Below are 13,926 nucleotides of genomic sequence, written 5' to 3' on the forward strand. Positions count from 1 at the left end.
GTGGGTAGTGAAATATTAATATTTAGGATAAAAACATTGAAAAGTAATGTAATCTTGTAAAGGTAATGTAAAACAACAACAACAACAACGTGTGACATATATGAAATTGTGGTTCCAGTCATCTAACATGCATTTCAAACTAGGGTTTCCTCTTCATCAGCAGGATCTTAATTGTGAAACTTCAAAGTTATTCTTTTTTTTTCTAAACGTTTGAATATTAGTGAGTGCAGTCCAATTGAAGTGGAGTATCCACATGTGGAGCCAAATCAACAAACGCCATCGACCAGCGCAAATCGAAGAGTGATGTTCTATACACAGAAGCATTCATGTCACCTGGTCGCCATATTTTAGTGGCGCAACATCCTTATTAAAGGGGCACGAATCATATTCTCCCTTTACTTATATGTCCAACATTTTCAACCCCCCCCCCCCCCCCCACCGTCTGTTCAGTACTTCTTAATAGGGTATTTTATTTCACTAGTGTGGCAAAGAGTATCCAAGGCAAGTCAGGAGAGTCATTCACCTATACTGTAGCCAGTTGAAAGTTCTGTGACCTATTGTACTATAGTGGAATAATATGACTTTCCTGATATTAAGTGTTACTTTGCTCATATGGAGTTTCAACCAAGTCTTTTAGGTCACATGTTAACCTCTACTTACCTATTCTATTTACTAGGCCTACATTATATTGTCAATGTATACAAACATGTAGGATTATTATAACTAGGGGTTCACAGCGAATTTCACTTAAACCTTCATATTCGAAGCTCACTTAAACCAGCCAGGTCACCCATGATTACAAATCAGTTTTCCACGTCCATCCATGTCTGAGGACCTCCGGAGATGATATAGAAACCGGCCACTAGGGGCAACCACAAGCACTGTTACCTTCAAGTAGGTATTGATTTTGATAGAGTGTTGTGGACGGGGATGGATGATGGGTGTAAGCATCTGCCTCTGATTCCAAAGGTTGCAAATTCAAATCCACCAATACAAAGTCCTTTCTTATATTCAGAGTTAATAAGAATCTGGAGTAAATGTCTGAACTTAACCCTATTCTTCAAAATTCAGGTTAGGGTTAGGGTTAAACTTACCCTTAGACACTTTGAAATTTGACGTTTAATTCTGACGTGAGACTGTGAGAGCTGGTAGACTTAAACCATAATATGCACAGCCACACTTGACCTAGAGACTTAAAACATTGTACTGTGCTATTCAGACCCCTTGACTTTTTACACATTTTGTTATATTACAGCCTTATTCTAAAATTGATTATGAATTTTTTCCTCATACATGTTCAGACAATACCCCATAATGACAAAGTGAAAACAGGTTTTTTGACATTTTTGCAGATTTATTCAATATACAAAACAGAAATACCTTATTTACATAAGAATTCAGATTCAAAATTGAGCTCAGGTGCATCCTGTTTCCATTGATCATCCTTGAGATGTTTCTACAACTTGATAGGAGTCCACTTGTGGTAAATTCAATTGATTGGACATGATTTGGAAAGGCACACACCTATCTATATAAGGTCCCACAATTGACAGTGCATGTCAGAGCAAAAACCAAGCCATGAGGTCGAAGGAATTGTCTGTAGAGCTCCGAGACAGGATTGTGTCGAGGCACAGATCTGAGGAAGAATATCAAAAAATGTCTGCAACTTTGAAGGTCCCCAAGAACACAATGGCCATCATTCTTAAATGGAAGAAGTTTGGAACCACCAAGACTCTTCCTAGAGCTGGCCGCCTGTCCAAACTGAGCAATTGGGGAGAAGAGTCTTGGTCTGGGAAGTGACCAAGAACCCAATGGACACTCTGGCAGAGCTCTAGAGTTCATACGCAAGAAGAATCAAGGCTGCCAAAGTTGCTTCAGCAATGTACTGGGTAAAGGGTCTGAATACTTATGTAAATTTGTTTTATTTTTTTCATATGCAAATTATTATTTTTTAAATAGTTTTTGCTTTGTCATTATGGGGTATTGTGTGTAGATTGATGAGGGGAAAAACAATGTAATGCATTTTAGAATAATGCTGCAACAAAATGGGGAAAAAGTCAAGAGGTATGAATACTTTCCGAATGCACTGTACGCACAGTAGGTCTTTTCTCATGCTGAACAAATTTCCCTCAAGGACCCATAAGGTTTGTCAGGATAGATTTTCTTCCCTCTTGGAACATTTAGAAAAAAAACGTTTAAAAAAAATTGGAATAAATAAAAAAATCTTCTCATGGACTGAAATTCAGATTCACTCCTAACTTCATCTTTGGCCTCATCACAATAGTCCCTAAAGTGTTTGAGATAATAACGTTGATACATACAAAGATGGCTACACTATACCACTATTTGCATATTAGCACAAACACTAATATGTTAAAATATACTGTACTAAAATTACAAAAATCTTCTCATGAACCATAGGACCAAATGACACCACATTTGGAATGTAGGCCTACTGCGCATGTATTAACTTAGTTTGAGCAAAGGTATTGGTAAACGATTGCTGAGTTATTGTAAAATCATATTTAACATGTCCATTTAAACCACTGTAAATCTACTCCACAGTGGCTTATTAAAACTTGTCATCGATATCATGGACGTCCCTAAGATAAACCACACTGAATTTGGTATTGATATCTCAAGAACAAGGAAACTATTAACAACTCATTCTTTGCATATGTAATGCAGATGCTCATAACCAACCGCAATGATCTTCTCCATATGAACAATATGCCAGATTCACTCCAAATGTTCTATTTAGACTCATTACATCAGTCTACTGGTTTTGAGAAAAAAATTGTTGCTGCATTCAAATATGGCCGCACTGCACCTATAGATGTGATTAACAAGTCACATAATAAGTTGAATCGACTAACTCTGTGTGCAATAATAGTGTTTAACATTATTTTTGAATGACTACCCCATCTCTGTAACCCACACATACAATTATCTGTAAGGTCCCTCAGTCGAGCAGTGAATTTCAAACACAGATTCAACCACAAAGACCAGATAGATTATCCAATGCCTCGATAAGAAGGGCACCTATTGGTAGATGGGTAACACTATAAAAAGCAGACATTGAACATCCCTTTGAGCATGGTGAAGTTACACTTTGGATGGGATATCAATACACCCCGTTACTACAAAGACACAGGCATCCTTCCTAACTCAGTTGCCGGAGAGAAAGGAAACCGCTCAGGGGTTTCACCATGAGGCCAATGGTGACATTAAAACGGTTACAGAGTTTAATGGCAGTGATTAGCAGAAAACTGAGAATGGATCAACAACATTGTAGTTACTCCACAATACTAACCTAAATTATAAAGTGAAAAAGGAAGCATGCCTGTACAGCTTCAAAATATTCCAAAACATGCATCCTGTTTGCAATAAGGCACTAAAGTAAAATAGCAAAAAATGTGGCAAAAAAATAACTTTGTGTCCTGCATACAAAGCCTTATGTTTGGGGCAAATCTCACACAACACATTACTGAGTACCACTCTTCATAATTTCAATCATGGTGATGGCTGCATCAGGCTATTGGTATGCTTGTCATCACCAAAGGACTGGTGACGTTTTTTTAGGATAAAAAGAAAAGGGAAAGAGCTAAGCACAAGCACAACCTAGTTCAGTCTGCTTTCCAACAGACACTGGGAGACAAATTCACCCGTTACCAGGACAATAACCTAAAGCACAAGTTCAAATATACCTTGGAGTTGCTCACCACGATGTCCTTGAATGTTGCTGAGTGGCCTAGTTACAGTTTTTACATAAATTGTCTTGAAAATCTATGGCAAAACTTGAAAATGGCCTTCAAGCAATGATCAACAACCAATTTGACAGAGCTTGAAGAATGTTGAAAAGAATAACGTGAAAATATTGTACAATCCAGATGTGTAAAGCTCTTAGAGACTTACCAAGAAAGACTCACAGCTGTAATTGCTGCCAAAGGTGTTTCTAATATGTATTGACTCAGGGGTGTAAAAACTGTATAAATGAGACATTTCTGTATTTTATTTTATATTAGCATTTTTTTGTTTGTTGTCATTACGGGTTATTGTGTGTGGAGGGGTCAATTTAATTGTTTGTAAAATCAATTTTGAATTCAGGCTGTAACACAACAAAATGTGGAATAAGTCAGGGGGTATAGACACTTTCTGAAGGCACTGTTGTCACGCTTTGGTCATTGTATCTTGTGTTTTTGTTATATGTTTGGGTAGGCCAGGGTGTGACATGGGTTTATATGTTGTATTTCGTATTAGGGTTTGTATTAATTGGGAGTGTGTATTATTAGGGGTGTGTCTAGTTAGGCTTGGCTGCCTGAGGCGATTCCTAATTGGAGTCAGCTGATTCTAGTTGTCTCGGATTGGGAACCGTATTTAGGTAGCCTGAGTGCGCGTTGTATTTCGTGGGTGATTGTACCTGTCTTAGTGTTAGTCACCAGATAGGCTGTATTAGTTTCATTCGTTTGTTGTTTTCTTCTTCGTTATTTCATGTACTGTATTAGCTTCATTAAAAGTCATGAGTAACCTACACGCTGCATTTCGGTCTGACTTTCTACAAACAACAGACGAAGATCATTACAGAATCACCCACCACGATTCACAGACCGAGCAGCGTGTGAACTGGCAGGATCTGAAGGAGGACGATATGGATTATACTACATGGGAAGAAATCCACAGGTGGGCGGCCGACCCAGTGCGAGTGCAGGAGCCCGCCTGGGATTCCCTACAGCAAAGCGAAGAGGCAGCTAAAGCGGAGAGGCGTATGTATGAGGAGGCAGCACGGCGACGCGGTTGGAAACCGGAAAAACAGCCCAAAAAAATTATTGGGGGGGAGCTAGAAGGGAGAATAGTTATGCCAGGTAGGAAACCTGCGCATACTCCCTGTGCTCACCGTTGGGCTAGAGAGACCGGGCAGGCACCGTGTTATGCTATGGAGCGCACGGTGTTTCCAGTGCGGGTGCAGAGCCAGCTGCGACTCATACCAGCCCTTCCTATTGGCCGGGCTAGAGTGGGCATCGAGCCAGGTAAGCTTGGGCAGGCTCGGTGCTCAAGAGCTCCAGTGTGCTTGCACGGTCCGGTCTATCCAGAGCCACCTCTACACACCAGTCCTCCGGTAGCAGCTCCCCGCACCAGGCTTCCTGTGCGTGTCCTCGCGCCAGTACCACCAGTTCCAGCACCACGCACCAGGACTCTAGTGCACCTCACCTGTTCAGCGCAGCCAGTGCTTTTCTCCCCTCCTGTGCTGCCGGAGTCTCCTGTCTGTCCAGCGCCACCAGTGCTCCCAGTCGGCCCAGCGCGTCCAGTGCGCATCGCCTGTTCAGCACAGCCAGTGCTTTTCTCCCCTCCTGTGATGTTGGAGTCTCCCGCCTGTTCAGCTCAGCCTGAGCCTTTCTCCTCTCCTGCGCAGCCGGAGTCTCCAGTCTGCCCAGCGCCGCCAGTCAGCCCAGCGTCACCAGTCTGCCAGGATCCACCAGAAGTGCCAGTCTGCCAGGATCCGCCAGAAGTGCCAGTCTACCAAAATCTTCTAGATCGGCCAGACAACCTTAAGCATCCAGGTCCACCAGCCAGCCAGGATTTACCGGAGCCTACTACCTGCCTGAGCTTCCTCTCAGTACTGAGCTTCCTCTCAGTACTAGGCTCCCTCTCTGTACTGGGCTCCCTTTCAGTACCGAGCTTCCTCTCAGTACCGAGCTTCCCCTCAGTACCGGGCTTCCCCTCAGTACCGGGCTTCCCCTCAGTACCGGGCTTCCCCTCAGTACCGGGCTTCCCCTCAGTACCGGGCTGCTTCGGTCCCGGGCTGCCCCTCTGTCCCGAGCTGCCCCTCTGTCCCGAGCTGCCCCTCTGTCCCGAGCTGCCCCTCTGTCCCGGGCTGCCCCTCTGTCCCGGGCTGCCCCTCTGTCCCGGGCTGCCCCTCTATCCTGAGTTGCCCCTCTATCCTGAGTTGCCCCTCTGTCCCGAGCTGCCCCTCTATCCTGAGTTGCCCCTCTGTCCCGAGCTGCCCCTCTGTCCCGAGCTGCCCCTCTGTCCCGAGCTGCCCCTCGGTCCCGAGCTGCCCCTCGGTCCCGAGCTACCCCTCGGACCCGAGCTGCCCCTCAGTTATGTGGGGATCAGGGTGAGGACTATTAGGCCATGGTCGGCGGAGAAGGTGGATTATCCTAGGACGCGTAGGGGAGGAACTAGGACATTTATGGAGTGGGGTCCACGTCCCGAGCCAGAACCGCCACCATGGACAGACGCCCACCCGGACCCTCCCTATTCTCTTGAGGTGCGTCCCGGAGTCCGCACCTTAGGGGGGGGTTCTGTCACGCTTTGGTCATTGTATCTTGTGTTTTTGTTATATGTTTGGGTAGGCCAGGGTGTGACATGGGTTTATATGTTGTATTTCGTATTAGGGTTTGTATTAATTGGGAGTGTGTATTATTAGGGGTGTGTCTAGTTAGGCTTGGCTGCCTGAGGCGATTCCTAATTGGAGTCAGCTGATTCTAGTTGTCTCGGATTGGGAACCGTATTTAGGTAGCCTGAGTGCGCGTTGTATTTCGTGGGTGATTGTACCTGTCTTAGTGTTAGTCACCAGATAGGCTGTATTAGTTTCATTCGTTTGTTGTTTTCTTCTTCGTTATTTCATGTACTGTATTAGCTTCATTAAAAGTCATGAGTAACCTACACGCTGCATTTCGGTCTGACTTTCTACAAACAACAGACGAAGATCATTACAGAATCACCCACCACGATTCACAGACCGAGCAGCGTGTGAACTGGCAGGATCTGAAGGAGGACGATATGGATTATACTACGTGGGAAGAAATCGACAGGTGGGCGGCCGACCCAGTGCGAGTGCAGGAGCCCGCCTGGGATTCCCTACAGCAAAGCGAAGAGGCAGCTAAAGCGGAGAGGCGTATGTATGAGGAGGCAGCACGGCGACGCGGTTGGAAACCGGAAAAACAGCCCAAAAAAATTATTGGGGGGGAGCTAGAAGGGAGAATAGTTATGCCAGGTAGGAAACCTGCGCATACTCCCTGTGCTCACCGTTGGGCTAGAGAGACCGGGCAGGCACCGTGTTATGCTATGGAGCGCACGGTGTTTCCAGTGCGGGTGCAGAGCCAGCTGCGACTCATACCAGCCCTTCCTATTGGCCGGGCTAGAGTGGGCATCGAGCCAGGTAAGCTTGGGCAGGCTCGGTGCTCAAGAGCTCCAGTGTGCTTGCACGGTCCGGTCTATCCAGAGCCACCTCTACACACCAGTCCTCCGGTAGCAGCTCCCCGCACCAGGCTTCCTGTGCGTGTCCTCGCGCCAGTACCACCAGTTCCAGCACCACGCACCAGGACTCCAGTGCGCCTCGCCTGTTCAGCGCAGCCAGTGCTTTTCTCCCCTCCTGTGCTGCCGGAGTCTCCTGTCTGTCCAGCGCCACCAGTGCTCCCAGTCGGCCCAGCGCGTCCAGTGCGCATCGCCTGTTCAGCACAGGCGACTTTCTACAAACAACAGACGAAGATCATTACAACTGTATACTAGAATATATTATATTCCAAACAGTCTGAGAGAAGGGGATAGCCTACCTAACATAAATCAAACTGGCTGAAATTGAAAACATATTATTGTTGAGAGTTAATGGTACACAAAAAAAAAAATTGATCAATAAAATAAAAACTATTTCCTGTAAGAATCATCCATCTGTTTTCATCATTTTGTAATTTTCCCATAAATCGATGCCAGACATCTAGCCTATAACGTGCCCACGTCTCTTTCGCTACATATAGACCTATGAATTGAGGTAGCCTAATTGTCATGTTTGACACACATTTCTATTGTAATATACACCGCAGACATTTAGCTAATAACAGCCTTACTACACTTTTAAGTCAAGTTTGAATTCTTTGCGAGGAGTGTAAAAATGTATTTTGTGAACTCAGACGTTTCTTCTCCTTATAAGAGTCAGTATTACCCCTTCTGTTTGTTTGGCATTGGAAACGGCAGGCTGAATAATCATTTGAGCACCTGTGATCAATCTGGGCTCCTCTACATTAATGCAGCCTAATAGGACCCAGTTGCACTGTTTATTCATTTCCACCAATGGATGGCTAAAAGAGAAGAATCTACATGTTCAACCATCGATATAAGATGACTGTTCACTTTTCCAAGATGATTATAGGTGGAATAAACTGTCGCCCTTTTCATAATGGTCGTAAGCCACCAGGGCATATTTTAGCCCACAGTATAACATGGCCAATTGATGCAGTGGTTTTGTATTTTTACTGAGTACCAAGGTTAGGGTAACCTTTGGCATCTGTGACAGCTTGGGGTCCTGGGAAACTACTGAGTAGACTCTCCCCCCCTGCAGATGCTCCAATTTTTTGAAAACAAAAACATGCATGGGCTGGCAGTAGTTTGTAAACAAAGATACACTTATAATGATTTACTAGGTGAATGCAGAAGATGACAAGAAATGAAATGAAGCAAAGAAAGGTATCTTCATAATAAAGTAATTACATGGCAAATATTTACAAACCAGCATGTTTTAGTTGAACAGATTTAGCTAACGACTGTCAAAGACATTTACAATTTTAATTTAATAAACTATACCAATATAAAATAATCCGGTACTCTAGAGATCGATAGTTTAATGATGTACCCCAAAATGCTTTGAGATATGCTAGCTTCAAAGGAATGCCCACTGAACAGACACACCGTCTCATTTAGTATGGCATCTGTTGGTTTCTGCCTCTCCAGATTTTTAGTGCCAACACCAACTGTACTGTACTGTACTACAGCTACAGTATGCTCTGTTCTGCTCTCATTTGCGCTGGTCTGCTCTGCTCTCAGTTTAAAAACCGGGCAGAGGAGCATAAGGACAACATTGAACCCATCTTTTACATAATTCACGGCCACACTCCACATTGAATAATATGTTACATGGGATTGGGATTCTACATTCTGATGGAACTACAGTGTTGCCCCTTTCAGAATATGTATTCTAATTCTGAAATGCCCTGATAAACATGTAAATATGAACACAGTTATTTTGGATTTATCCTCTGGTAACAGACTGTTCTAACTACAGTGTTGCCCCTTTCAGAATATTTATTCTAATTCTGAAATGGCCTGATAAACATGTAAATATGAACACAGTTATTTTGGATTTATCCTCTGGTAACAGACTGTTCTAATGTTCTGAATATAATTTCAGGGGAGTGTTAATTACAGTCAATATTAACAGTGTTTGTTTATGAAAGGCCTGTTGCCTGTCTTGAGGCTTTTAGACTTGTATTGGGTATTTGCTGTTTTACTTGGTGCCTTCATTTAGGCCTCCCACCATTACTAGAGAGCCAGTCTGTAGAGAATAGGCTACAGAGTATAGTATCTGTTGCCATCTGGTTTGAGGGCAAAATAATTAAACGTGGCAAAAATACCAGATTCTGCTGAACATTAGTGTACAAAGCAGTGGGAGGCTGTGGGGGAATATCTTGGTCTCTTTAGATTGTTATTTTTCCTCATGTATTTTCTGTCTGCTATTTTCCCACAGGGCAAAGAGGCCTCAGATTCAAAGAAGGCATGACATTTACATTATACCCTGAAGTATATTGCATATTTGCAGGAAAAATACAGTAATCTATTGACAATTCTTCAAAATCAAACATCGCCCTCTCGGCTCTCACTTGCTCTCTCTTGCTCTCATCTACTGCACATCCTTCTCAAGTTTTGTATTTATCCATTTATTTATCTCCTCACATCACTCTCTGTCGCCATGAATCCCTCCTCCCTCCAGTGGTGGGTTGTGATGTGTGCATTTTACATTTGAGCAATTTAGCAAATGCTCTTATCCAGAGTTACTTATAGTTAGTGCCCTCATCTTAAGGTAGATAGGTGAGACAACTTTAGAGATTTCTGAAGATCGATTCCACAAGTAAAATCTACCTAACTCAGTGGAGACCGGAGGGATCTCCACAATTAGTTATCCCTGTAATTTGGTCTGGTTGACTCGTATTTCTGTAATTTAACAATGACTTAAGGTATGGCAGAAGTTTGCTCAAGAGGGCTTTATAAACAAAAAGAGCAGCGCATTAATCTACAAGATTTAAGAGAGGGCCAGCCTGCTTTCTGATACAGAATGCAGTGATAGGTTCAGTACCAATCACAGTAATAAAGCGTAGAGCTCTATGATAAACTGCATCCAATGGCTTCAATACTGTGGCAGCTGCATTCATATAGACGATATCGCCATAAACTAAAGGCAGAACAACTGTCAACTGAATGATTTTCTATTTAACGAATGGCATGCCCTATTGTATAAAGGAAGCCCATTTTAACTTACTCATTAAAATGCTTTTTGAAAGATAGCTTTTCATCAGTCCAGATATGTATATGCGGGGACACAATCAATGTGATAACCATCCTATGCACATATGCATAAATCATCAGATACTGTACTTTTGGAAACTAACATATACTTAGTTCTACTTGCATTAAGAACCAGTTTTATTTCAAAAACAGGCTTTCTGCTAAGAAAAAATGGCAGATTGCAGTTCTGAAAGAGCCTTGTCAACAGAAGGGGCAACAAAATCCACAATTTTGGCAACGAAAATGTTTCCCAACGAAAATTTGAATTTCTATTGGTATTCAGGTAGGTCCCTCCCTTTTTTGTCTCATTCGCTTCCGCTTGGTTCCGTTAAGTTCCTTGTGAATACACCCCTGATGTTGTTAGGGTTAGTAGCCAAACAGACCTCCAGGAAAATAAATCATAATAATGAATACAAATCAATACTATAAATTCTAAATTATATACATTGTGGCGTTTTATCCTTCCGTTCGTAGCAGGTTCATGTTATATTTAATTTTGGTCCCAAAGTGGAATATGAAAGGATTTGTGTGGGCAGGATATTGTGCTGTGTGGACATCGAACCCTGTAAATACAAGAGCAAGAATATCTATTAAATATTTATTGTTGAGAGATTAACTGAATGTTGGGATTTTACTGGATATTTCATAATGTCACGTTCATCATAACGAGGAGACCAAGGCGCAGCGTGATAATAATACAGTATTTTAATTAAACAAAGAACACTTAAACTAACAAAATAACAAAATGAACTTGAAGCTACAATAACAAGTGCTGACAGGCAACTACACAGACAATAACCCACAAAACCAAAATGGTAAATGGCAACCTAAATAGGATCCCCAATCAGAGGCAGCGATAAACAGCTGTCTCTGATTGGAAACCAATTCAGGCCACCATAGTCCTACATAAACCTAGACATACCAAAATCCCATAGAATTACAAAAAACCCTGGAGAAGACAAAAACACACATACCACCCTCGTCACACCCTGACCTGACCAAAATAATAAAGAAAACAAAGATAACTAAGGTCAGAGCGTGACAGAACAACCCCCCCCAAAGGTGCAGACTCTCTGCCGCGAACCTAAACCTATATGGGAGGGTCTGGGTGGGCATCTAACCTCGGTGGCGGCTCTGGTTCAGGACTCCACCCCCCTTCTTTACCCTGAGTCCACTCTTGTAGCACTGACCCGTGGATCATCGAAGGCTCTGGACTGTGGATCATTGCCGTAGGCCCCGGGCTTGGGACCCTCACTGTGTGGATCATCGCCGGATGTTCCGGAGTGGGGACCTTCACTGGAATTTACTATTATGTTTAATATTGTATTCTAAATGCCTGTGTTTAAGGTAAGAAGACTTATCAGCAAATCTAAATGCATACTGTTTAAGTTTGAAAAACGGACGTTTAGGTTTTAAGTGTCACGTTTCATGGTTTTACAGTGTAATAGGAGCATGTTAGTAAGTCACAGCCTGTAGCATGAATTAATTTGGCTAATGTGAAGATGGATCAAGTTCCCCTTGGCAGAGGAACGCTCCAACCAACATGTTAACAATGTCTTTAGAGACCGATGAGGCCCATTTATAGTAAGTATCTATTTAAGAGAGATAGCGAGAGAGAGAGAGTGTGTCTGTGTGTGTGTTTCTACAGCGGTCTATAAGGGGTCCCAAAGGTGTCGGTCACAGAGAGCAAGGCCATTTGACACAGACACACAGACATGCTTTTATAGAACCGAGCTACACTTTCTCAAATCATGCAATTAGAGTGAGTTCTACAGAGTAAGACACTTTCCGTTACTCCACTGTCTACGATGGGAAGGAGGGAGGCACAGAGAGAGAGGCTGCAGTAATTTACAGATCTTGATTTATGCCCTGTTGAGCCAGGCTCATTAGGGTGAATTAGCAACAGGATACAGAATGACAGGGCAGAGGAAAGGGACAGAGAAGGGGAGAGGAAGGGGAGACAAGAGTTGTGGATGAGGGAGAAGTGTAGTACATAGAGAGGGAGAGAGAGGAAGAAATGTAGGGGAACATAGAGGTGCCAGGGAGGAATGGAAGAGTAGAGAAGAATGTGGGGTGGGGGGTGGAAAAGTAAGGACGGGAGCAGAGGAATCAGGTACAGGGGAAACAGAGGAAAGGAGGAAGGAGGGAAAGGGGCATAGAGAGGGACAGGAGAAAGGAAGACAGAGGAGAAGGGGGAGGGGAGATGGGACGGGGGAGAGCAAAGGAGTAGAAATTGTGTGTGTGTGTGGGGGGGGGGGGGTCACCATCTGTAGATGTCCCTAAGCAGAGTCACTGGCTCCCCCCCCATCTGTCTAGTTGGGTTCCTATGTCCCTTTGGGCACCCCACTGTTGGAGTTGTTGGTATTCACTGGTACTGGAACTCAGGGTTACACAGAATGAACTCCTCTCTCAATGCATGGGCCTGGGGTGTTTTTGAGTATATGTGAATATAAACATGTTAACACACACACACACACACACACACACACACACAGGGTCTGGGGTATTCCGTTGGGTGTAAGTGTGTGCGTGTATGTGCTTATGTATGAGGGAGGGAGTGAGAGAGAGAGGATAGAGTCCTGGTAGGAGCCATCAGGCAGCACACTGAGCATGTGTCTGTTGGCTGAAGGCTGGCTTTGATGGGCCAAATCACTGCCTCTCATCTCTCACACACCTCTATCCTTTCTCTTTGGGGGTAAGCAGCTGTATGTGCTCCGTAAAATATGTAACTATACTGTAATTACACTCTACCTGTAAGAACTAAGTGAATACATGGGTATTAGCGACATCTATTGTAAAAAAGGACTGATTTTGTGAAGGGTGAATAAGTCCTCCTATTTGCAAAAAAATACCTTGAATTTGATTACTGTGCAAATTAAAAACCAATCCCTTTTGATCAACTGAACAGAATGCAAACTCAAGACTTCAAACAATCTGGGAAAAAGGTTGCTTTTCAATTGATAATATAGTATTTGAAAGCTATCCAACATTTGTGCAAAGAATGGGCATCAACATTGTCACATGACCTGAGTGGCTGGATGAGTGAGGTCAAATGATCTGACCTTGATCTCATTTGCAGGAAGTCTTCCTCCAATTTCCCATCCACCCAGTCAGAGGCCTCGCCAAGTCTCCCCTTCAAATGAACATCACAGCATCAAACTTAAAAATTCATTAGGAAATAATCTTTACCGGATACAAGTGTCGGGTCTTTGGCTATGCCGGATTAAGTGATATGACATGCTATTCTATAAAATAATTTATTCTAAATTAATATTACCTGATTGTGCTAATCATGTAAATGTAATTAACTAGAGAGTCAGGGCCCACAAAATAATATTTATAGACCTGTTATCTTCCGAATGAACTCTTAAAGACCTAGTAATATTTTACATCAATAGCAGTCAATATTAATCGTCATCTTAATTCAGTCTCATCTGAAAGTTGTAAATTATTGGTTATCTGCACGAACCCTGGCTAACAATTTGAATCAGCAATGCAAAATTGGGTTTAATTATTTATTTACTAAATACCTAACTAATCACACAGAATTACACATACACATAATTAAATTATTACTTGATTACAAATTAC

The sequence above is a fragment of the Oncorhynchus gorbuscha genome, linkage group LG09 (genome assembly GCF_021184085.1).
Source record: "Oncorhynchus gorbuscha isolate QuinsamMale2020 ecotype Even-year linkage group LG09, OgorEven_v1.0, whole genome shotgun sequence".
Lineage (NCBI taxonomy): Eukaryota > Metazoa > Chordata > Actinopteri > Salmoniformes > Salmonidae > Oncorhynchus > Oncorhynchus gorbuscha.